This window comes from Miscanthus floridulus, chromosome 15 (genome assembly GCF_019320115.1).
Source record: "Miscanthus floridulus cultivar M001 chromosome 15, ASM1932011v1, whole genome shotgun sequence".
In the NCBI taxonomy this organism is placed as follows: domain Eukaryota; kingdom Viridiplantae; phylum Streptophyta; class Magnoliopsida; order Poales; family Poaceae; genus Miscanthus; species Miscanthus floridulus.
Genome location: NC_089594.1, coordinates 41,323,332 through 41,350,240, shown reverse-complemented (window position 1 = coordinate 41,350,240; position 26,909 = coordinate 41,323,332). Strand labels below are relative to the sequence as shown.

The following is a 26,909-nucleotide window of genomic DNA, read 5'->3' as shown; positions in this document are numbered from 1 at the left end:
TGCGCTTTGTCGGCACCAATCAAGGAGACGGCTACATGCGGCAAGCTAGCAGCATGTAGGTCAACTTCAAGAATTTGGCTGCATCACCCGGCATCGACTCGTCATCATCCTTCAGCGGTGCTCGTCAGCCCTCATCGATGGCTCGCGTGGTCCTCGCTATCGACTCGACATTACGAGGCAACTCAGGGCGACGCATTGTGATTTTCACTAAGATCAACATCAACCAGCAAAGGACGATGTATTATCTACAACACCATGGAAGATAAGTAAACAAACCATCATGGTGTTTTGACTGCATCTACATATAGCCTCGAGCATGCATGCCAGAAATAAATTCCCTTGCTACTGATCTACACTCACGAAAAGTGACTCCAACGTCATTAATACAAACAAGCTAAGTCATGGTTTTTTCTATTGAATATTCTAACATATATATAACTTTGTCTACCTTGACAATTGTCAACAACAGTGGTGGCCCTGTGCTTTCTCCATATGTTTTCCATAATTTTTCTCAAATTACTCATTTCAACATGCTAAACATCTTTAAGATGATGTATACTATCGCCATTCAAATCGGGCTGCGCCCTCGCCTTGGTTGGACACGCTCAAGGGCTTCGCCTCCCCACATGAATTGACTCTGCTAGGCTTCGATTATGCCCGTTTGCCTATGACTCTACATAGACATTGTGCCGCTGAGTCGCTCGAGCCACCGTGCCATCGTACCATCGTACCATCATGCCGCCGAGCCGCTCGAGCCACCGTGCTGCTGAGCCACCATGTCGCCGAGCTACCGAACCGCTCGAGCCACCATGCCATTGTGCCACCATGCCGCCATGCCGCCGAGCCACCAAGCGAGCTGCTAAGCGAGCCGCCTGAGTCGTAATCAAGTCACATCGCGCCAATATTCTCCAATGAGTAGTCAAGTAGTCAACTAAGCACACCGGGAGCTCCAACACCTCTATTCCATCTTCTATCCCCTTAGGCCAAATCTATAGCCTTAGCCCACCCCCACATCTCTCTGTTTTGTTAGTGGATCAAGTATATGGGCCTCCCATCATTTTGGGCCAAGCCCATGCTAACTCCTCTCATTTCTCTCCTTGTGGCCGCCCATTTCCCCTTTTTCACATACAGAATAGAAGGGGCAACCTCCCTCTATTCCTCATCATCCCCATCGCCGCCTCCTCTCCCCTACCTCCCTCCCCCTTCCCTCCACCAAAATGGAGTGCCGATGACACATGGATTCCTATCCGCAACTACATTCTTCACTCGAGTACACCATGGAGGAGATCACCACCACCCTCGTTGTTGTACATGGTGTGGTGGTTGCTACTGCCACATTGGAGGATGCCCCAACCAGTAGCAGTGCGAGCAGGATGCCTCGATCAGCGTCAAAGCGAGTAGGATGCCCCGCCGTACCACGTCGTCAATGTCGTCGCCTGCCGTCGACCGCGTCTCCTCTCACCACCAAACCCTAACCCTAGGTGAGAACGTTCCATCATCTTCCTCGTCTTGTTTTCTTGTTCCTGCTGCATATCGTGTGCCATAGATGACGTTTGGTTGATCCCCGGTGCTATTTTGCCCTGATACAAGTTGTTGTCCTCACGACCAGTTTTGCTGCCGCTGATGGAATGGCGTCCCCCACTGTTTCGTGACTCTGGTCATTGAACCCTTTGACTACAATCTAGTTATGATACCTGCACACGCCTTTGTAAGATGGTTTGGTCAAAGGATATGAGATGCAAGAGATATCTTCATCTCCATGCCTGCTATCCTCATAGTTTGCAGCTCTGAATGGCTTTCGCGTTCCCCGTTAATCCATCAATCCAATCCTCGAACCCTTCAACTGTGATGTGCCTCATATACTTGCATATGTCTCTGCAAGTTGGCTTGGTTATAGGTGCAACGATATCGAGGCCATAGTAACTGCTACTCCTGCTATCCAGAAATCAGCCATGCAACCCATTTTGCATTCTCGTTCCCCAATGAACTAATGCTCTAAACATCATGCCCTTTTGCCATAACATACTAGATATAGTCCATAAGAATCCTCCAAAAGGGATCCTTATGTTATGCAGCGAAGACCATGATTTCCAATGTCGCTGATGTGCGTGTCCTTAAAACATCGGTTTTCAACTGTGTTCCCCGTCAAACCTTTGATCATATCAATAATTCCTTTTGTCATATTGTGTTTTTACTTGTTGCGCATAATACCACCAAGTTTCTTGCCCATGAGATCAGTTTAGCTTTACCTTTCGATTGACATCGCTGCCGCTACCTGCCGCTTTCTGCCACCGAGCATGCTCATCGGGTGCACTAGTCATCCTAACCTCATTCCTCGTTGATCTAGCATATGCCTCAGAGCACCCAATTGTCCTAGTGTGTTCATACATATCCTCTATGAAGCTCCAGAAGGACATCATCATATCTCTAAGGAGTGACAAGAAAGTGAGCAGTAGGTCCAGTCTCGTTTTCCACCTTGTATATATAGTCACCTCACCTTCAATAAGTTCTAGAGCCTTCATGACCAAAACCATAATCTGTGCCTCATCATATTCTACAACTCGAGATAAATCTCCTTAATCAAAATCATACCATAGTTTTGTTTCCCGAACCCTTCCGATGGCAACCGTTGGCTGACCGACGGATAGCAAGCTCATTCTATCATAATCACATCTCATATCTACATGCTCTTTGACCATGATGCCTTCACATGTTACACACATCATCCCTCAATAATCTAATTAAAATGTTAGTTGACTTTAGGATGTTTCTCCAAAATATCCATTACCTTCTTTTATTAAATAAAATAACAGAAGCATGTAGGTCTTTCATTTCCTTCGTCGCTCTTGTGCTGTCGTGTTCGTAGCAACAGGCCGTGGACCCTCACATGATTAGAATGGATCTTGTTGGAAGATGCTTCACTACTACAAAAATGATTTATAGCAAAGCCTTTTTTTAGGGGCGGCTCTATATTGAGCCACCTCTACAAATGGTTCACAAACGAGCCGCCCCTACAAATCTATCCATTTGTAGGGGCGGCAGGTGTTATTAGTCGTCCCTACAAATGGTCATATTTGTAGGGGCGGCTCTATATCTAGCCGCCCTTACAAATCCAATTTGTAGGGGCGGCTGGATATAGAGCCGCCCTACAAATACATGCTGAATAGTTGAAAAACTCTGATTTCTCTTTTTAATCTCTGGCTAAAACTTGTAACTAGTCTTTCTCCCTCGTAATAACTTCAAATTTGATTATTTTTCCTAAAAATTATAAAATTAAGCTATATCAATTTATTGTGTTGTTACATCTGTTATTTTGGACATTTTTTCATGTGATATTGTTTTATCAATTCAAAATTTGAATTTAAAAAAATGGCAACTTGAATCAACATTTTGAAGGAGTAAATGATTTCAAATGAAAAAAATCATCGACAACAAAGTTGTAGAACTCATCAAGATCTACAACTTTTATTTTGGTCATTTCTTCATCCGAGCAAGTGATGGTAAACTTGTTCACAAATTTACATCTCTCATATAGTTTCATAAAACTATAAGAGAGATATGTAAATTTGTGAACAATGTATACTACTACTTTATCGGATGAATAAATAACCTAAATAAAAGTTGTAGATCTTGATGAGTTCTACAACTTTGTTGTTGATGAATTTTTCAACTGAAATCATTTAGCAGTTCAAAATGTTGTTTGAAGTAGTCATTTTTTAAAATTCAAATTTTGAATTGTTCAAACAAAGTCACATGAAAAGATGGCCAAAATCAAAGTTGTAGATCTCGAAAAGTTATAGAAGTTTGTAGTGGACAACTTTTTCATTTGAGATCATCATGTCAAGAAAAACTATGTTTGAATTTCTCAAATTTCAAATTTGAATTTTTCAAATGACCTCGTACGCAGAAACAACCAAAATAAAAGTTGTAGATTTTGATAAGTTATAAAAGTTTGTAGTTGACAACTTTCTTATTTTAGATCATTTTGTCAAGGAAAACTATGTTTGAATTTCTCAAATTTAGAATTTGAATTTTTCAAAATACCTCGTATGGAGAAACAACCAAAATGACAGTTGTAGATCTTGAAAAGTTATACAACTTTGTACTTGACAACTTTTTGATTTGAAATCATCTTGTCAAGGAAAACTACGTTTGAATTTCTCAAATTTGAAATTCAGATTTTGTAAACGACCTCTGATGTAGAAACTACCCAAATGAAAGTTGTAGATCTCGAAAAGTTATACAACTTTGTAGTTGACAACTTTTTCATTTAAATTCGTTTAGGACCTCAAACAATCAATTTAAACATGATTTAGGATAATACGTGGGGAAAGAAAATCTATAATAGACACAAGTGAGTGTGAGGTGCTGTGGTTACAGAAGTACCACGCGAGGGCGAGGTCACGGGTTCAAAACCCATAGGCTGCGAAGCGCGCGATTTTCACGTGAAAAATGCGGCGGCCTATGACGGAGCGGGCAGGTGGCTGACCGATGGGGGCCTTCCCGGATAATTTTTTTTGCTATTTTTTTGGGCCTAGATTCGTGAATTTTTTGAAAATAAATTTGTAGTGGCGGCTCTATATCCAGTCGTCCCTACAAATAGTAAACCGCCCCTATAAATCGGATTTGTACCGGCCTACAAATCGGGCATTTTTAGCAACGCTTCCTTAGGGGCGACCGGCAAAACCGCCCCTACAAATGGTCCGGAGCCGCCCCTACAAATGATGGATGTAGTAGTGGTTAATCTTGGTGATGATAATTTCTTTATGCAATTAATTAAGGTTTGGATTCTTTTTTTACTCACCATAGTAATTAGGTTGCTCTAATAAAATCTTGCTAACTAAAAATGCTAAAAGTTGCTCAGAAGATTGATGAAGATGTCGACGAGTTTCCAGAAGTCTGTCAGAAGTGGTCAGTGCACGGAAGCCCCAGTCGACCTTCCTGTGGTATGGAGTTCAGCTACGAGTGTAGAGTTTTCGCTTATGCTTTTGTAAGACCATTGTCTCTCTTTTTAATTAAAAGTTACTCATTTATATGTAATAAACATTGTTTTGAATATTCACTAATGACATCACTATATGTATGGAAATTGATCCTAACATATATATAGTTTGCATTCGTTTTTTGTTTTTAAAACCAGTTGTGACAATATGTTTTACTCCTATCCAATGACGTCACTATGACGTTTGACCCCAAATCCTCCATTTCAAACTCCATCTTTAGGTGATTGCGTGCTTCATCAATATTCTATGGTTTGCCAATGACGTTTAAATCATCAACATACACTGATATGAGGCAAAATCCCATTTGGGACCTTTTGATGAAAACACATGGACAATCATCATTGTTAGTGTATCTCTTCAGCAAAAGGAATTCACTAAGTCGGTTATACCACATTCTTCCCTTTAAGCCATAGAGTGACTTCTGAAACTTTACACAATACATATTGTGATTTGCATTTGGATCTGTTATAGAGATTCCATGAGGAACCTTCATATATATGTCCGAATCATGTGACCCATATAGCTATGCAGTCACTACGTCCATCAACTTCATAGATAGACAATTTTGAACAGGCAGGGATATAAGATATTGGAATGTTATTCCAGAATATGTTTCATTGAAATTAATGTCGGGTCTCTTTATTTAAGATACAATCAGCGTACCGTGAAGTGAATAGATCCCCTATAAGGGGTTCTAGGTAATTAATGATCGACAGAGATTGATATCCCATGTGGATCCCTAATTTCTTGTGTGGGCCCATAGATGTACGCTGTAGTGGTGAGATTGATACATATGTAGTGCAATCGAACTTCCGCGGATGGGAAATATTTGGTTTATTTCCATGTACTAGTTCCAACGTGAGGTTTCATGGTATGCACTGGGACACAATTGAATCAAGTCAGCAGCATGTAAGACTACGTGACCCCAACATGTTGGTAGATTGCACTTCTGTGGTAAAGGTCTTGCAAAGCGTGACCCCAACATGCATGTTGGTAGATTGCAATTCTGTGGTAAAGGTCTTGCAAAAAGTTTCACACTCTTGATGAGAGATTCTGCCAACCCATTTTGAGTAATATGGGACCAAGTGCTGAACTTGAATTCCTAAAGCCATGCAATAATCTTTGAAGGCACGTAAGGAAAATTCAGCGGCACTATCCATTTGGATTGATCGGATTTGATGTTTAGGATATTGTGCTTTATGTTTGATAACTTGTGCAACAAATTTGGCAAATGCATGGTTTCGTGTGGAAAGAAGGCACACATGAGACCATCATGTAGATGTGTCTATTAGAACCATGAAATACCTGAATGGCCCAGACAAAGGTTGAATGGGAACAACATATGTCACCTTGAATGTGTTATAGGAACTTTACAGCATGAATTTTGAGGTAAGAGGGCCTCAAAATTAATTTCCTAGTGGCACATGTGGTGCACACAAAATCTAAGGATTGGGAAAATTTTGCATCACTTAAAGTGTGACTAACAGAACTGCTTATAATTTTTCTCATCATCTCAATACCAGGATGGCCAAGGCGATCATGCCAAGTTTAGAATGCATTAACATTCTAGAAAATTACTTTGTAAGCAACATGTGGTACATGTTTGATTTATGTGTAGTACAATTCAAATGGGAGTGAGGGAACTTTTTCAAGTGTTTGTTTGCCATATCCGTTATCTTTTGTAATGAGAAGAAACTCCTCAATGTTGTCCTCATGAGTTTCAACATGAAACATGTTCTTACGGATATCTCTATAACTTAGTAGGGTATGAGTTGAATCGGGATACAATAGTGCATCCTCAATTGTTATCGATGTACCTATAGGGAGCATAATAGTAGCCCGATCAGAGCCAACTATTACAGCATCGCGTCCAGCGATTGTTAAAACATTTCCTGTGTTCTTTGTGAGAGTTTGGAAATATTTTATCTCTGTGAGTATAGAGTTAGTGGCACTGCTATCCACTAGGCACATTTCCTCATCCATCAGATTGACTCTCGTACAATCTATATAAAATGGAGAATTTGAACATGTAATTCTCAACAAATATATATAATACATACAATATGTAGGTATCAATTGTGCTTAATACAGATTACAATACTAATTGTGCTTTATAAAGTAAAGTACGGACAACAATTAACCTATTACAACATCCACAATTAAACAACATCCATGATTAAGGCATAATGAAACAAGGTATCTCAAAGTGTAGGAGCCTAGTTGAAGTCTCCAAATAGGTCACTAGAAGCAAACTCCATGATCATGTTCTCTGTATCGTCAATGTTCCCATCAGGTGGTGGAAGTGCCTTAGTGTTGCTTGGTCCCGCAGGAGCAGAGTAGGAGCACCCACGGGCATCTTGCATAATGATGTCAGGATGGAAAAATGTTGACATCAGGTTGGGAGTTGAAGTGTGCTTCAAATTGTCCACCTTGATTGGAACATCCTTGATTGGAGTGTCCACATCCCACAGAATTCAAGTACAATTCCACCAAGTGTTTAGGGGTGCGACATTTCTTAGTCGGGTGGATGTAGCAAACTCACTTGTCACAAGTGTTAGATTTGTTATTGTTTGATTTAGAAACATCATTTCCCATGTTAGCACCACGAGACTTACAATGTCTCTTGCACTAGTTCTTTCCTTTAAAGTTTCTAGGTCTAGGATTGCTAGAGTTAGTGGCATCCCTTTGAGTTTTGTTTTGAGTATTAGCATGTACTTCAACTTCTAGCAAAGGTTTAGTTCCCAAAGGGAACTACTTTGAGTTCCAAAGTAGGAGCTCACTATGCCTTTCTGCCTGAAGTAATGTCTTAATACCCTCAGAATAAACAGTGAAACCTCATAATAAACGGTATTGTTGCTGAAGGATCATGTGTGCGGGAAGCATGGTAGACAATGTGTTCTCAATTTTCTCTGCATCAGTAGGATGTTTTTCGCAAAACTTCAGTTTGGAACTGAACTTATGAACAACATGGTTGAACTCTTCGACAGGTTTAAAATCTTGTAGATGGAGATGGTTCCACTCATTGACAGCCTCCGGTAGGATGATTGCTTTCTGCTATTCATACCATGTTTGAAGAGCAAGCCAGAGAGCATGTGGGTCTTCTTCCATCAGATACTCAGCCTTCAGATCAGGATGGATGTGATTCCTTATTATAAATAAGGCGTTGTACTTGAAAAGGATCAGCCAAAGGAGCTACACCTCTTGGGGAGTTGAAACATCCTGGTGCATTCCCCGAAACGATAGACTCACTTTGAGATCCATCGCCCAAGTGGGGAAGTTGTGGCCGTCAAGAGCGAGGGCCTCAAACACTTTAGCAGCCATTGTGCCTACATATGTAGGGCCACATATTTGTTAAAATTTTTGGCAATGGTTAAACAAGCAATGTGAAATGTGAGTAATCAAGGTAAACTTGAAATACATAAAGGGACATTCTCTTTTTTGTGGAACAATATAGTCAAGCACCAATGTTGTTAACGTTATTTAATTCATTTTTCAACATTGGATAGCACTTTGAGGATGATAATACCACATTAGTACTATTGTACTACCTTGTGTATGGCCAATGTGAAAAAGAATCATGGTAATCACATAGGTGTAGACCTTGTATAATTTATAATCAAATTGGATATGCACTTTGAGGATGAAAATCCCACAGTAGTACTATGGTACTACCTTGTGTATGGCCCATTTGAAAATAAATAAAGGTAGTCACCCAAAAGTGTAGACCAAATTGTTTCAAAACATAATTTTGGGTACGCATGTTGACGAATGAATCCTGCAGTAGTACTATGATACTAACTTGTGTATGACCAATGTCAAAGTTAAGAAACTTTGCGTTATCCAAATGAGAGAAATCTACCAAAAGCATTTGCCTAAATAATATTAACTATTTAGAGCTTTGTATGGAAAGCTAATGGACTTAATATTTAAATTGCATAAGATAACATGCAATAAATAATGTGGAATATATTGTTATTGGGAATGCGGCAACACTTTGAATAATATATTCCACACAGATTGCACGTGTTAATGGGAATTGCATGGAGCAAACACTTTGAACATGAACACAGATAGAAAATGTATTATATATTGCATGAAAAACACATATGTACAATACGTAGTCTAAAACAATAAAGTAACTTAGACTAACACACTGATGAAAAGAAATGCAAAATTAGCAATTAACAGAATGGTTAACAAGCTAAATACAGCAGAAATAAATAACTATTGTTAATCTATTGGGAACAAGCTAGCTAGCTAGCCGACCATGAGGCCCATCCAACATGGATGCTGTACGAGCGTGCCAGCAAAACCAAGCATGCAAGCCAGCCTGCTAGCCCAACCAATAGAGGCCCATTAGATAAGAACGAGGAGCATTTAGAAACGAGAACCCCAACTGGCTTACGCTCGAAACCGTCACTGCTGCATCCTGCAGAAGTGTCGCCACCATCACCTGTACAGCCATCGTGGTCGCCGATTCGCGCCGTTTCCGGTGGATTCAAGCCGCCAGACGGCATTCCCTCCTCCCTCGAGGTGCTCAAGCTAGCGAGGGGGAACGTCCCTCATCCTCGTCAGAGGAGAGGTGCCCGGCGCTACTGTTCTCGCTTGGACCGACAAGGCCGTTGGGGAGGGACCTCATCGAGGGTGTGTGAGGAACCCGGATCTATGTCCGGCGGAGGCTGCGGTGGCGGCTGGCCACGACACCGACATGGACGCGTCATGGAATCGGCGGAGCTGATAAAGGCGGAGGAGGTGGGGCGGCGAGCTCTGGTTCATCGACGGCGCGACTGCTCGAAGCCTCATCACACGCACTCGAGGGAAAGCGTGTTAGGGCTAAGTGGCATGCCGCCATTGTTGGTGGAGAGTGTCTCTGTGCCCTCCTCTAGCCCGCCATGGTGAAGGACGATCGGCATTGGCGATGCCGGCTCGATGTCCATCGGCTCGGGGGCGGCCCAATTAGAGGGGCCGACGACGTCAGGTGCAGGAGGTGGGTAGGGGTTGTGTCCATGGTCAGTGCAGAACCTCGGCAGCCATGGCAGACACGGTCTCGATCCGTGCTCGGGGCAGATAGGTCTCATCGGTGGTGCAGGGGCCACTGCAGCATTGGTGGTGTGATGATGATGTCCACTATGCCCACCGACTCACATCCGAAGCCCCATCCTCTTCCTCGGCATTCACCGAGGAGGTAACAGAAAGTTTCGGGCAGCTTGGCACGAATTTGACGATGGTTTAACAGGAGCCCTATGCCAATAGCGCGGTGGAAGATCATGAAGACAAGGTCGACGATCAAGATCATTGGAGGTACGTAGCGCAGGGGCGGCATCGTACCTTCGATCTCCTTCTCGGTCTTGAACTTGAACTACCTTCTTCCCGTTCTATCTCCCTCTCGAGAGCATATAGATGAAAGCGAAAGTGTTGATAATGTGTGAAATGTAAATGGAACTACAACACAGTAAATGGCAAATTACTTGTAAGTTTCTCATGGATTGGAACATCCTTTGATTGGAGTGCACAAATCCTTGACGTCCTTTCCCATGTATAAATACACATGCATAATGATCAATGATAAGCTTGCTGGTTCATTTACCATTTACTCTGTTTCAGTTCCATTTACATTTCACACGTTATCAGCACTTTTGCTTGCAACACTGTGCTCTTGAGATGGAGGACAGAAAGAGAAGGTAGTTCGAGTTCAATACCGAGAAGGAGATCAAAGGTACGATGTCGCGCCTATGCTATGTACCTCCAGTGATCTTGATCATCGGCCTTGTCTTGATGATCTTCCACTGAGCCGTCGGCATGGGCTCCCATTCGACCATCGCCGGATTCACGCCGAACTATTCGATGTTGGAATGATCTCCCAGCCAATAAGCCCAACGGTCTATTGGGCCTTGGTCACGCGCCCTGATCGGGGTCGCCCAACCCTACATGGTTGGTGGGCCCCCGTCGCACTGCGCTATATAAAGTGGTGGGGGCCGGTGGCTCATAGTACGAGGTTCACCGTGAGCGACTCCATCCCACCAACAAACCCTAAGTCTGATCTCGTAAGGGTGCACAGCCAGCGACGGGAAGACGCCACCGTCATCACCGTCGGCCTGACTGCACCGCTACTGCATTGCCGGACTTCACCAACTCTTCTCCTACCATCGCTGCCCGTGCACAGAGCTTCACCGACCAAAGAGATGACCGGATCTTCCTTGACAGCGCCCTCCGATGGTCTGTACACTCCCATCCACTCTCCTCTCTCTATCACTCTATAGTGCAGTTCATTAGGATTTCTACTTGTTCGTCCCAAATACAAAGAACCACCCGACTAGATGCTACTCTAGGTGATCTCTGGAGTCTAACAATGGTATCAGACGCCTGTCTAGTTCATAGATCTAGATCGGGGACAGGAAAAGAAATGAGAAAGTTTGACCGATCCGGATCTGGATCGGGGAAAGAAAAAGGAACAAATCGAACCCTAACCCTAGCAGTTCGCCAGCCTAGGGTGTAGATCTAGGGTTTTCTAAATCAAAAGCAAAGGAAAAATGAATGAAAAGTGTATTCGATTCGGATACAATAGAACCCAACCCTAACCCTATAGATAGGGAGCTTGCCTAGGCTTTCCCCACCGCCGGCGGCATCGCCACCGCACGGAAAGGAGACCGTGGCGTCGCTCCCGAACGACGCGTGGGACAGTGCAACGAGCCGCACGGCACCTCGCACGTGCGGTCACGGCAACAGGGCACCACCATGCGGCCCCTCGACGGTGGCGTGCTCAGCCTCGGGTGAGCATGCACGCTGGCGAGAGGGCGCGGGGCGGAGCCCCTCTTCTTCTCCCTCGGCCACCGAGGACGGCTGCTGTTGCGGCTATTTCTCATAGATGCGCTGCGCGATGAGAGAGAAGGGGGGGGGAGAGAATGAACTAGGGTTTAGGGAACCCGCGGCCGGATGGGGGTTTTGTTTCCCCGCGGCGCGCGCTCATCCGTCCGATCTGGATGGACGGCGCTGATCGAGGCGGGGCGGTGCCGGCGGCTGCGCTGGGCCTCTTTCCCGGCCCAGGCCTAGGTTATGGCCTAGGCGCGGGGAGAAGCGGCGCGCGAGTCGGGCCAAGCACCGTGCTGGGCTACATTGCCAGAGGCCTTCGGGCTGAAATGGCCATGTGCACAGTAAAAAAATTTATTCAGTTTTTTTTTCCTTTTCCAGAAACTGATTTGATTCATATTTGATGAATTTGAATTGAATTTTGATGATAATATCTGTACAAAATTTATCCAACGATATTTTTTGTTCAGTAAATAGTAAAGTTGCTTCTGGAAAATATTATCATGAGAATTTTATTCAAAGTTTCCGCTGCGTATTTAAAGTTGTTGTTTTCATTATTAAATTCAAACCAATGGGAGAATTTAATTTTGAAAATAGACATGTTATCAAATTATCATAATATTATTATTATTCTGACCAACGTTGATTAATTGCAACATTATGATGTTATTATAGTTTTTTGTCATACATTAATTCTATTTCTGCCCAACGGTGATGTAGAATTAATGTAAAAGGATAAATTGTATGTTTTAATTTTGATCAACGTTGAAACTAAGGCATGCAATTGTTGTTATTATATTATGTTCTCACTTTAAAGAGAAATTGTGTTTTCCGAAGGATACTCCTTGATGGCTTATATCAAAGATATCCCAACTCTCAAAGGGGATAACTACATTGAATGGAAGAAAAAGATCGACTTGGCCTTCATCTTGGCTGAGGTTGACTGGGTAGTCACCACACCGTGTCCCAAAGAACCTGAGGCACCGGTGAGGGAGACTGATGAGACTGATGCTGCATGGCAGAACAGAGAGCGGGACTTTGCTCCCGTAAAGATGTCTTTTGATCTTGAACATAGAAAGTGGGTCACAGCCAATAAGAAATGTTTGGTTGTGATAAAGAATACAATTGAGCCTGCAATAGTGGGCTCAATTCCAGACTATGACACGGTCACAGAGTACCTAGAAAGAATAAAGAGTCAGTTCACTGGCTCTTCAAAGACATATGCAACCCAGCTGATCAAGCAGCTGGTGACAGAAAGGTACTCTGGTGGCGGCAGTACCATTAGAGAGCACATACTGAGAATGAGCAATTTGGCATCTAAGCTCAAACCAATGGATTTGGCTCTCAAGGATGAGTTTCTTATTCATTTGATTTTTGCTTCTTTGCCAAAAGAATTTGACACTTTTGTTGTTAATTACATCATACAGCCCGAGAAATGGGATTTGGAAAAGCTCATAGCCATGTGTGTGCAGGAGGAAGAAAGAATAAAAGTTTCACAGGGTGGTACTATCAACTACCTAAAAGATAATAAGAAAAAGAACTATAATAACAGCTCTTCCTCCAAGTCACCTGGAAAGGGTCCCATGCAACAGTCTTAGAACAAGCAATTCCTAGTGGATAAAGATCAATGTCTTCATTGTAAGGGCAGGGGACATTACAAGCAAAATTGTCCTGATTTCCTAAAGATGATTATGAAAAAGAAAGGTGAGAACATTATTACGTTCGTAAATGAATCCTTGTATGTCAAGTTTTCAAAATCTACTTGGTGGATTGATTCAGGTGCAACTATTCATGTTGCTAATTCTTTACAGGGATTCCGTTCGATGAGAACTTTGCAAAGAAGCGAAAGTTTCATTAAAGTCGCAAATGGAGTAAAGCAGATGTTGAGGCCATTGGTGATCTTTTGCTAGAGCTTGTTGATGGCTTCATACTTTTTTCTTAGAGATGTTCTTTATGTACCTTCTTTGCAAAGAAACTTGATTAGTGTTTCAAAGTTGGACCACGATGGTTATGATTGCCATTTTGGAAATGGCAAATGTCAGATATTGTTTAATAATAGATGTATTGGTCTTGCCTTCCAACAAGACGAGCTTTATTTGTTATCACTTCATGAAAATGTGAATTCCGTATGTGATGTGAATGAGAATGTATCCTCATCGAACAATGCAAATAGAAAACGAAAGAGAACTCCTAATGTATCGTCGAAATTATGGCACTGTCGTTTAGGCCATATTTCGAGGGGGAGAATAGAGAAACTAGTTAAGAATGAAATTCTTCCTCCACTGGAGTTCTCTGACTTAGAGCAATGTATAGAATGTATTTAAGGAAAGTATGTAAAGAAAATTAAAAAGGATGCCAAATAAAGCACAGGAATTTTAGAGATAATTCACACAGACATATGTGGTCCTTTTCCTGTGAAAAGTGTGGATGGTTATGATTCATTCATAACATTCACAGACGATTACTCTCATTTTGGCTATATTTATCCAATTAAAGAAAGAACAGAAGCATTGGATAAATTCAAAATATTTAAAACAGAAGTTGAAAATCAGCATGATTTAAAGATTAAGATAGTCAGGTCTGACCGTAGGGGGGAGTACTACGGTCGGCATACCCCATATGGACAAGTTCCTAGACCTTTTGCAAGGTTCTTATAGGAGAATGGTATAGTCGCCCAGTATTCAACACCGGGCGAACCTCAGCAGAATGGAGTAGCTGAAAGGCGTAACCATACCTTGATGGATATGGTGCATAGTATGATTAGTTACTCCACCTTACCGTTGAGCCTGTGGATGGAGGCATTAAAAACCACCATTCATATTCTCAATAGAGTACCAAGTAAGTCGGTGCCCAAAACACCGTATAAATTGTGGACAGGAAGAGTACCCTCACTAAAACACTTACGAGTGTGGGGGAGTCCTGCTGAGGCTAAAGTATTTAACCCAAACATTGGGAAGTTAGATCCCAAAATAGTAAGTTGCCATTTCATTGGCTACCTAGAAAAGTCAAAAGGTTTTCGTTTCTACTGTCTAGATAGACATACAAAGTTTGTGGAAACGAGACACGCTGTCTTCCTAGAGGATGAAATGATGAGGGGGAGCATGGTAGCTCGAGAAATTCATCTTGAGGAGAAACGGGTGTATGCACCCACTCCGATGGTTCAGGAGCCATTTTTCGAGCTACCTGCTACTGCTACACCTACAACGCAAGATGTTGTGGTGCCAGCACCTATTGTTATTCCTCCTATGGCAACAACAAATGAGGATGAGGAACCCATGGTTTAGAATCCTACAGACCCTATTGCCACACATGAGGGGGAGCAATAACAGCCTCAAACAGTAAATGTGCCAAATGTGGAGGCCCTTAGAAGGTCTCAAAGAGTTAGAAGATCAGCTATTTCTGATGATTATGAAATCTATAATACTGAAGAGTTTCATATGGAGGGTGATCCCACCTCATATGAAGAAGCCATGAGAAGCGAACACTCATCAAAGTGGTTGAAAGCTATGAAAGATGAAATGGAATCTATGAGTTCAAATGGTGTTTGGGATTTAGAACAAATTCCTAAAGGAGCCAAAATAGTAGGCTGCAAATGGGTCTACAAAACAAAATATGACTCCAGAGGGAATATAGAAAGGTTTAAAGCGCGACTTGTGGTGAAAGGTTTTACACAAAGAGAGGGGATAGATTACAATGAGACATTTTCTCCAGTCTCATGTAAGGATTCTCTCAGAATTATAATGGCATTAGTGGCACATTATGATTTAGAATTACATCAGATGGACGTAAAGACGGCATTCCTAAATGGAGATTTAGAGGAAAATGTTTACATGGCACAACCAAAAGGTTTCATTGTAGAAGGAAAGGAAAGAATGGGTTGCCGCCTAAAGAAATCCATTTATGGATTGAAGCAAGCTTCAAGACAGTGGAACTTGAAGTTTGACAGAACAATAAAGAATTTTGGGTTTAAAGAGAATGTTGAGGACAATTGCATTTATGCAAAGTTTAAGAATGGGAGATTTATTTTCCTCATTCTGTATGTGGATGACATTCTACTTGCTAGTAGTGATGTGAGTTTGCTGCAGGAGACAAAGAAGTTTTTGTCCTCAAAGTTTGATATGAAAGATCTTGGTGAAGCTTCGTTTGTTCTAGGGATCGAGATTCACCGAGATAGAAGTAAAGGGGTATTAGGACTGTCACAAAAGGCATACATTGAAAAGATTTTAAAGAAATCCAGTATGCACAAATGTAGTCCCTCACCTACTCCTATAGTCAAGGGCGACAGATATGGGGATTTTCAATGCCCCAGGAACTAGTACGAGCTCGATCAAATGAAAGCGGTTCCATATGCTTTAGTTGTCGGAAGCTTATAGTATGCTCAAGTATGTATGTGCCCTGACTTAGCTTTTGTTACCGGGTTGCTTGGAAGATTTCAGAGTAATCCAGGAATGGAACACTGGAAATTGGTAAAGAAAGTCTTGCGATATTTGCAAGGTACGAAAGGCCTCATGTTGATGTATAGAAGATCAGAATCTCTCCAATTGGTGGGGTACTCGGATTCTGATTATGCGGGAGATGATATAAAATCCATGTCTGGATATGTATTCACTCTCGCAGGGGGAGCTATTTCATGGAAAAGCTCAAAACAAACTGTCACTACATCGTCCACGATGTATGCCGAGTTTGTAGCATGTTATGAGGCAACGGGGCAGGTGAACTTGCTAAAGAAGTTCATACCCGGTTTGAAAGTGGTTGACGACATCTATAGACCACTGAAGTTATACTACGATAATAATCCAGCAGTACAGTATGCTCACAACAATAGGTCAAGTGGTGCTGCCAAACACATTTACATAAAGTATTATGTTGTGAAGGATAGAGTCCGGGATCAAATGATAAGTCTTGAGCATATAAGTACCGAAAAGATGCTTGCGGATCCGCTTACAAAAGGCTTACCACCCAATGTGTTTAGAGAACATGTAGCTGGCATGGGTTTAAGGGAAAGCCTATGATTCTTGGACTATAAAGGGCCCAAAAGTTAAAGTATCTATTTCAGATCAGAGACGTGCATTGTAGCTGTTAAATCTATCGGCGATTGACCGTGATGATGAAACATGCTCTATGCATCATCTGTGAAGAAACGAGTAAGGAGAAAAGGATTGAAGTTTAAAGTTTAAAGATAAAAGTAATAGTGTGAGATCAAGGGGGAGAATGTTGGAATGATCTCTCAGCCAATAAGCCCAATGGTCTATTGGGCCTTGGTCACGCGCCCTGATCGGGGGCGCCCAACCCTACATGGTTGGTGGGCCCCCGTCGCACTGCGCTATATAAAGTGGTGGGGGCCGGTGGCTCATAGTACGAGGTTCACCGTGAGCCACTCCGCCCCACCAACAAACCCTAAGTCCGATCTCGTAAGGGTGCGTAGCCAGCGACGGGAAGACGCCACCATCATCACCGTCGGCCTGACTGCACAGCTACTGCATCGCCGGACTTCACCAACTCTTCTCCGACCATCGCTGCCCGTGTGCAGAGCTTCACCGACCAAAGAGATGACCGGATCTTCCTCGACAGCGCCCTCTAATGGTCTGTACACTCCCATCCACTCTTATCTCTCTATCACTCTATAGTGTGGTTCATTAGGATTTATACTTGTTCGTCCCAAATACAAAGAACCACCTGACTAGATGCTACTCTAGGTGATCTCTGGAGTCTAACATTCGACACTTTTTGTTACCTCCTCGATGAACGCTGGGGAAGAGGACGGGGGCTTTGGATGCAAGTTGGTTGGCATGGTGGACGACGTCGTCATGCCACCAATGTTGTAGTGGCCCCGGCGCCACTAATGAGATCTATCTGCCCCAAGCACGGACCGAGACTGTGTCTGCCGTGGCTACCGAGGTTTCGCACCGACCATGGACATAGCCCCTGCCCACCTCATGTGCCTAACGTCATTGGCCCCTTTAACTGGGCCGCGCCTAAGCCTATGGACATTGAGCCGGCATTGCCAACACTGATCGTCCTTTACCATGATAGGCTATAGGAGGGCACGAAGCCGCTCTCCACCAACAATGGCGGCACGTCGCACAGCCCCAACGCGCTTTCCCTCGATATCATGTGGCGAGGCTTCGAGCAGTCGCGTCGTCGACATACCAGAGGTCGCCGCCCCGCCTCTTTCGCCTCTGTCGGCTACGCCCACTCCATGATGTGTCCATGTTGGTGCTGCAGCCAACCGCCGCCTCGGCGTCCACTGGACCTAGATCTAGGTTCCTCACAGACCCTTTGTGAGGTTTCACCCCAACAGCCATGCCGGGCCAAGTGAGAACATCGGCGCGGGGCACCTCTCCTCCGACGAGGATGAGGGACGTGCCCTCTCGCCAGCCTGAGCACCTCAAGGGAGGATAGAGTGCTGTCTAGGGGCTTGAATCCGCTGGAAACGGTGCGAATCAGCGACCGTGATGGCTCTACAGGCAATGTGGTGGCACTTCTGCAGGATGCGGCGGTGACGGTTTTGAGCTTGAGCCAATTGGGGTTCTCGATCCTAAATGCTCCTCGTTCTTATTATCTGATCAGCCTCTGTTGGTTGGGCTAGCTAGCTGGCTGCATGCTCAGCTTTGCTGGCACCCTCATACAACATTCATGCCGGATGAGCCTAGTGGCCGTTGGCTAGCTTGTTCCTAATAGATTAACAATAGTTATTTATCTCTGCTTTATTTAGCTTATTAACCATTCTGATAATTGCTAATTTTGCTGTACTTTTCATTAGTGAGTCTAAGTTACTTTACTATTTTAGACTACGTATATAATACATATGTGTTTTCATGCAATGTATTACACATAGTACTACAGGAAATTTAACGGAGGCGAACGAAATCGCTTAACCGAGGTGGGCAAGCCAACCGCCTCGATGCAAAGGTCATGGTTAATCGTGGCCTTAACGGAGGTGGTTGGCCGCCCACCTTGGTTAATCAAATAAAAAACAAAAAAAATGAAAACCCATGGACAAGCCTAGCAAGCCCATCAACGGACCCGCTGAGCCCATCCACGGGGCGCCGCCGTAGCTGCTCTGCGGACCGCCGGTGGAGAGCTCGGGGGAGAGGGCCTGCTGATGGGAGGGCGCAGATCCACCACTAGGGGAGGGCCCACCGCCGGATCTGGTTCCCCGAAGTCGCCACCGCCGGATCTGACCGCTCCACCGTCGGATCTGCCGCCGCCGCCCGAATCTGGCCCCCTCGTTGCTCCAAGGGGAGGGAGGAGCGCCGCCGCGGCATGGGGTGGGAGGAGCACCGCCGTCGTCACCTGGGAGAGGGAGAGAGGCCGCTGCTGCTTCGGATCTGGGCCAGCCCACTGTTGCTGCTGCTCCGCCCGCCACTAGATCCGGCGAGAGGGAGAGGCGCTGCCATCGCCGTGGAGACGGAGAGGCGCCGCCGTTGCTACTGAGAGGTAGAAAGAGGCCGCCGCTGTCACCAGTGAGAGGGAGGAGCCGCCACCGGCTGTGGAGAGGGTGAGGAAGAGGGAGAGGGAGGGAGGGCCGCATAGGGGAGAGAGGGAGGCCGCGCGCCGCGCGGGGAAGAGGGAGCACCGCTCCACACAGGGGAAAGAGAGGGAGCGATGGGATTGAGAGAGTGAGGGACTGAGTGAAACTCTAGGTCACTGTATATATACTCAGGGGTGATATCGGGCTGGTTTGGGCTTTTTCTGATTGCTAGTGGGCTTGGCCACTATTAACTGAGGCGGGCCTTATAAGAGGTCCACCTCCGAAAATGGGGGTATTCCGCCTCAGTTAATAGATTTTAGAAGATGGTTATTTTTAACCGCCTCGGTTAATAAAAAATGATCGCCTCGGTTAATCCAGGCATTAACTGAGGCGGTTTAAAAGCATGCCCGCCTCCGAGACCTATTTGCAAACGCTGCGCAAAAGATTTTGTGTAGTAGTGACATTTCTATATTTTTTCATGTTCAAAGTGTTGCTCCATGCAATTCCCAATAAATGTACAATTTGTGTTGAATATATTATTCAAAGTGTTGACTTTGGCATTCCCAATAACAATATATTCCACATTATTTATTGCATTTTATCTTATGCAATTTAAATATTAAGTCCATTAGCTTTCCATACAAAGCTCTAAATAGTTATATTATTTATGCAAATGCTTTCGGTAGATTTCTCAAGTTTCTTAACTTTGACATTGGCCATGCACAAGTTAGTATCATAGTACTATTGCGGGATTCATTTGTCAACGTGCGTACCCAATATCAAGTTTTGAAACAATTTGGTCTACACTTTTGGGTGACCATCTTTATTTGTTTTCGAATTGGCTATACACAAGGTAGTACCATAGTACTACTCTGGAATTTTTCATCCTCAAAGTGTGTATCCAATTTAATTATAAATATACAAGGTCTACTCCTAAGTGATCACATTGTCCATACACAAAGTACTACAATAGTACTAGTGCAGGACTATCATCCTCAAAGTGCTACCCAATGTTGAAAAATGAACTAAATAACGTTAACACCATTGGTGCTTGACTATGTTGTGTGTAACAGAATCATCCAATTTATAAGAGCACAAGTACAATAGCAATCACCGATGTGATCAAACCATTATACTTGAGCCCATATAAATCCGGTACTCCGATGAAATCATGAAAGATCTCAAACAAACCAACATACAAACCAAGATTATACATGATTCAACACAACCAGTCACATGTTACATCACAGTTCACAAATAGTTCACAAGTATCTCACATACATCAGAGTTCACATAGTTATTACAAACCAAGTTCAAATAGCGGAAGCAAAGTAGTTTGACATCAATATCACACTTAGTTCAAAAATATGCCAGTCCACGGTCATTTCCAGCAAAAGTAGAATAGAAGGGAATAACTCAGGAGTACCATGCCCCATGGTTTAGTCCTCATCCATGCCAGGATGAAGGCAGTTCTTACAATACCCATGATACATCATGTCATCTGCAACAAGAGGGAATAAACCCTGAGTACGAGAATGCACTCAGCTAGACATACCCATCATAAACCAAAAATATTATGACACCAAGGAGTATGCAAGGCTTTTTCAGTGGAGTTAGCTTGACAACATTTTGCATAAAAGCTTAAGTAACATAACTTGGAGATTTAATAACTCTAGCATCAATTTGAATACCTATTCAATTAAACATCTCTAGATCAGCACCTGTACTAGAGCAATCACTTGATTAAGCTAACAAGCATTAGTCACCATATCCGGTTATAATTATAATTTGAGTATCATCCTAACCATCAAGTTTCCATTAAGTTACTCTACATTGCCGCTGCTCAGTCAAGTTCTCACTATCCGGGAGAGACGGCGATTCAAATTGATTCCTACCTAGCTGGAGAATTATTCCTAACACAAACCCATACTTCCCCCGTTAGGGTCGCATCGGGTCACCTTTGGTACAACTCAGGAACCAACTTCGCGGGTCCGATCAGCGCCGCACCCTCAGAGATTCTACCAATCTGCCACGAAGATCGGGACTCGAACCTGACCTTGGACTCACGCCATTAGCTCTCTGCACATCCTTACTACCTCTAGTGTGCGCACTTTCACTTACTAGGCCCTGGCCTGAATTGAGCTACTCGGCTTCGTGGTCGGAACAACTTATCTGGCCAACTAAGTGTTAGGAATGCAATCAACATGACATGAGGAAGTACAATGAATTAGTCCTTAACCAACACAAATGGGGATAAATAGGCACCAAGACCTCCATGTCTTGTGCTTCTCTATCACAATCCTGTCTGATCTCCTTTTCATTCATCAACACATGGTTATTTCCATGATAGCAATTATATCCAACCGTGATCAGATATCTACCTATATCTTGCAGGTGATAGGAAATCACCCGACTTCTACCGGACTAAGCAAGGCTAAGCATATATTCGATCCTGGACCTACAAAGGATTCAAGATATATTTATCTAGACAAGGTAGTCCTATGCATCAAGTGGTTCCAATCAACTCCTATAACATAATGCATCAAAGATAAAGGACGCAAGTGATATTTATAAAAACATAGGAGGTTTATAATGCTCCAAGGCTTGCCTTTCAAGAACAAGGAAGGTTGGTGGTTAGGACACTTAGGGAGATCTTCTACATTGACTCCTCCTTTCGCCTGAACTTCCCGCTCCTATGTGGCCTGCTGCTGCTCTTGATGCTCGGGTTCAAACTCGAGAAGCGTCACTCCTTCCGGGGAACCTATTGCATGCATATGCACAAATGAGTATCATGAATGCATAAGAGATGAGATGATAAATTGCATATGCCTGATCAGGGTTATCTGCAAGGTGTATGATAAGTTTAACATTCATTGACCAAGTAGAGGTATGACTTTCTTCTAGTTGGTCTTCAGTGAGTAGGTGCATATCTCTTCTATAATACACGAAGCATACACTCACCAAGTTCTAGCAACCTAAGGTAAAGTTGTTCATCATCTATAAGAGGCCTAGAACCTACAGCTAAGAAGTACTCTCAATTAGCCTAAGCATCTACACAAGCATCACATAAGACAAACAACTACAATTGACTTAGTCATTTCCTGCTGTAAACAACAGCTACTTATTTTGGCTATATCCAAAGTTCTACTCAACTAAATACTATGATCTTAGACTTTCTGGAAAGCTTATAAAATTTCCCACAACTTTCATTTAATCAATAAAAGGTGATTCAACTATTATCCTAGTCAAAATAGGTAAACTTACCAGGTCTGTCCAGAAATTTCCAAATAATAAGCATTTCTGGAGACCAACTTCTAACAGCTATAACTCTCAAACCATTTAGCCTATTGCCATAAAAAATTGACACAAGCAAGATAAGTAAGTTATCTACCACTTTGTTATTGACAAGATTCACAGAAACATCATTTTACCCATGCAATTTACTTCACAGTCGAAACTATCCAAACAGTCACTAAAATTGAATTATAGAGCAATTAATATTTCACTGCATATAAGCAATCAAATTTGGGCACAACTAATGGTACCAAAAGTTCATAGGCATCATATACACTCTAGAAAACATGATGGTCAAGCCCAAATAAATTATTTAAATGCATTTATTAATTTATTTGGACACTAAGGTGAAATAAGGAAAATATATCAAAATTGCACCATAAATTCAGAGAAAATTATAGTAGCCTACTTATGTCCCCAAAAGTCTACTATTCAAATTTCATGCCATTTGGATAAGTATATCCATCTCTACAAAAATGACAAGTTGCATAGGCTCATTTTTTAGAAAAAAAATAGTTTAGCCTAGTGAAAAGTGTCAAACAACATATTTCATATTTTTCTTACACACATCCTAGTACCATAACACTGTGCAAAAAATTGCATGATCATTAGTTATGTATTTTTGCCCCATTTATTTTCACTAGAAACTAGCAATTATTTAAGATTAAATAGGAAGATCGTATTCCAATTATTTTTCTTAGCTAGATAATGTCAACACAAGATCAACAAAATTGAAATCACAATTTTATCACTTTCCAAGCTCAAGTTATGCATTTTACACGATTGAAAACATTTAAAAAAAACATTTATCTAGCTCCATTTTATTCTCCTAGAAAAATATCAGAAATAGTACATTTCATATTTTATAACATAGTCCATCTTTGTAGAGAGAAGCTCTTTGGCTACCCAAGCACATAAGCAAGCGGTCCTCAACACCATAGGCCTTAGCTAAGGTGTGAGTGAGCTCATTGACCTCCTTCTTGAGGGTCTCATTCTCAACCATTAGTGAGGCGTCACAAGTGAAACCATCACTACTAGATGAGGTGGAAGTGGAAGTGCTACAAGAAGGGTTAGTGGGAGCAACAATGATAGGCGTATGGAATGATTCATCAATTATATCACAAGTTAAGCCTACATCACATGTCTCAACATGCTTCTTCTCATTTTGCTCATTAAGCAAAGAGAAATGAGCTTTTTCAAGCTTCTTGTGAGCCTTGCCAAGCTTCTCATAGGCTTCCTCTAGCCTCTCATGAGATGCATTGAGCTCATCAAAGGCTTGCTTAAGGGCTTTTAGTTCCTTACACAAGCTTTTGCATTCCCTTCTCTTAATGTCAAAGTGTTCTTTAGCATCATCTAGCATGTCAAGTAGTTCATCCTTAGTTGGTTCATCCTCATCACTATCACTTTTATTTTCATTATCATGTTCCTCATCACTTCCATCATCACAAGTTTGTACCTTAGTGGCCTTAGCCATGAAGCATGATAGAGTGTCGAAGAGAGAAGGCTTCTCATTGATAGCAATGCTTGCAAGTGCCTTCTTATTGGTGGTCTTGTCATCATCACTATCATCATCATCACTTGAGGAAGCATTCACTATCCCAAGTGACCACATATGAACCACCCTTCTTCTTCTTCTTGAAGGTCATTTTTTCCTTCTTCTATTTCTTTTCCTTCTTGTCCTTCTTGTTCTTCTTGTTGTCATCATTGTCACTATTATAGGGGTATTGAGCAACAAGATGATCTTTGCTTCCGCAATTGAAGCACCTTCTCGACTCTTCCTTGTTCTTGGATGAAGACTTCTTTCTTCTAGCACAGTAGCCCTTCTTCATCATGAACTTGCCAAATCCCTTAACAAAGAGAGCCATCTTCTCATCATCCATCTCATCAAAGCTCAAGTCTTCGTCTTCACTTGATGATTCTTGCTTTGCCTTGCCCTTGGATGATGTGGCCCTGAATGCCACACTCTTCTACTTCTCATCTTTCTTCTCCTTCTTTTCTTCCTTCTCATTATCATCTCTATATGTATCATCGGTCATTATATCTCCCAACACTTGGCTTTGTGTCATGGTGTCCAAACCACTCCTCACTAGAATAGTGACCACTGTGCCAAATCTTGAGGGTAAGTATCTCAAGAACTTATGAGAGAAGTCCTTGTCCTTCACCTCTTCTCTAAGTACTTTGAGATCATTGACAAGCACTTGAAGCCTATGGAACATCTCCGGCACACTCTCATCCTCCTTCATCTTGAAGCTTACAAACTTCTCCTTGAGAATGTATGCCTTTGCACCCTTCACGGCTTGAGTGCCTTCAAATGATTCCTCCAACTTCTTCCATGCCTCATGAGCTCTCTCAATGTTCTTGATTTGCTCAAATGTTATCTCATCCAAAGCATCAAGGATGACACTAAGAGCAATGTCATTATTTTGGAGTAGCATCTCTTCAGCGGCGGTGGGAGCCTCTTCATCATCAATCTCAATCTTGGTCTCCACCACCTTCCAAACCTTCCTATTGATTGACTTGATATATGTTGTCATCTTAGCCTTCCAATAGGGATAGTTGGAGCCATCAAATTGGGGTGCCTACTTTGTGTTGTTGATTTGAGCCATTTTGACACCGAAGGTTGTTAAGCCTCAAATCACGGTGACCTCGGCTCTGATACCACTTGAAAGGTCTTAATGGCTAGAGGGGGTGAATAGCCTATTAAAAATTTCTACAACAATACTTAGCAAACCGGTTAGACAATTATGAGGCGAAGCAAGTGTTGCGCTAGCCTACTAAAATTATAAGCCACCTACCACAATTCTAGTTTCTACAGTCTCTATCCACACAATGGCTATGTCACTACACTAAGTTAGTGAGCTCTCAAAGGCTATCTAAAGAGCCACACTAACCAAACTAACAAGCTATCATGACTAGCTACACTAAAGAGCTTAACAACTAGTTTGTGGAAATGTAAAGAGAGAGAGCAAGATGGTTATACCATCTGAAGGGACCGTAACGCCTAAGAGGGGGGTGAATTAGGCAACTTAAAAATTCTAACTCTAAACAATGGCCTCTTTTTCTAACCCTAGCAAAACCTATGCAAAAGATTAACTATCTAGATGTGCAACTATGGTTTTGCTAGTGTGTTACTATCTCTACTGCAAACGTAGTAAAGTAATCAATTAAATGCGGAAGCTAAAGAGCAAGGTAGAGATATGCAAACTCCCGTCGACGACTCCGGTATTTTTACTGAGGTATCAAGAAGCGCGCAAGCTTCCCCCTAGTCCTCGTTGGAGCCCCCTCGCAAGGGCCAAGCTCCCGATCAGATAACTCTGTGGATAGCCTCGGGCCTTCCCCACGCACAAGTGGGTCTCCAACGTGCCTTCCGGCAAGCCTCTCCCGGATGCTCCCCATCGTCTTCACTATCAAGCTTCCGGCCAAAACGCCGTGGGCCTTGTTCCCTCCGGTACACGGTGGCGGCCACACCACAAACGTGGTTGGTGTGATCTCGCAAGACTTCAAGCCCCTCCGGTGTACAACAATGGTGCTCGCAAGCACCGAGTGGTAAGAGGTATGCAAACCTCACTAAACACTAGGCATAAACCTAGAGCAAGCGCATAAGCGGTGGTCTAATCAACCTAAGCACTTCGTAAAGCACCTACGCTAATCACCTGATGAATCACTAAGCACTATGCAAGTGGAGATCACTAAAATGGTGTATCAACACCCTTGGTATGTTTCCTCAGCTCCACACTACTCAAATGGCTGGTTGGGGGTTGTATTTATAAGCCCCACTGAGAAAGTAGCCATTGGGGTCGAATTCCCGCGAAACTGCTACTGATCGGACGCTGAATCGTCCTGACCGGACGCGTTCGGTCGTCTCGACCATTGAGCCGGCAATATACTGATCGGACGCTAGCTAGCGTCCGGTCGCCTCCCATCGGACGCGTCCGGTCGCAGATTTGCCGCTCTGGAACCTTACTGTACTCGATCAGACGCTGCTTCCCTGCTTCCGGTCAGTTTTGCCACCCACGTCCGGTCGTCTCGACTGTAGAGCCACCAGTCCAGCGTCCGGTCGTCCCGACTATAGAGCCACCGGTCCAGCGTCCGATCGTCCCGACTGCCGAGCCACCAGCGTCCGGTCACCTCTACGAGCTCGTTTCTTCGTGATCTTACGTACGGCTTGGTTCCTATCTTCATGCTTGGACTTTGCTTGATCTCTTGGGTCTTCTCTTGTACTCCTAAGGTCTTGCTTAAGGTGTTGATCATCGGATCATCACGTCGCCTTTGTCCAAGTCACGTCTTGCACCCTATTGAACTACAAAACAAACACTTGCAAATTCATTAGT

General features: G+C 43.2%; 1 pseudogene; it reads left to right on the top strand.

The window, feature by feature from the left end:
• Positions 1-26,909, top strand: part of LOC136507405 (uncharacterized) — a 97,493-nt pseudogene that overhangs the window by 41,396 nt on the left and 29,188 nt on the right.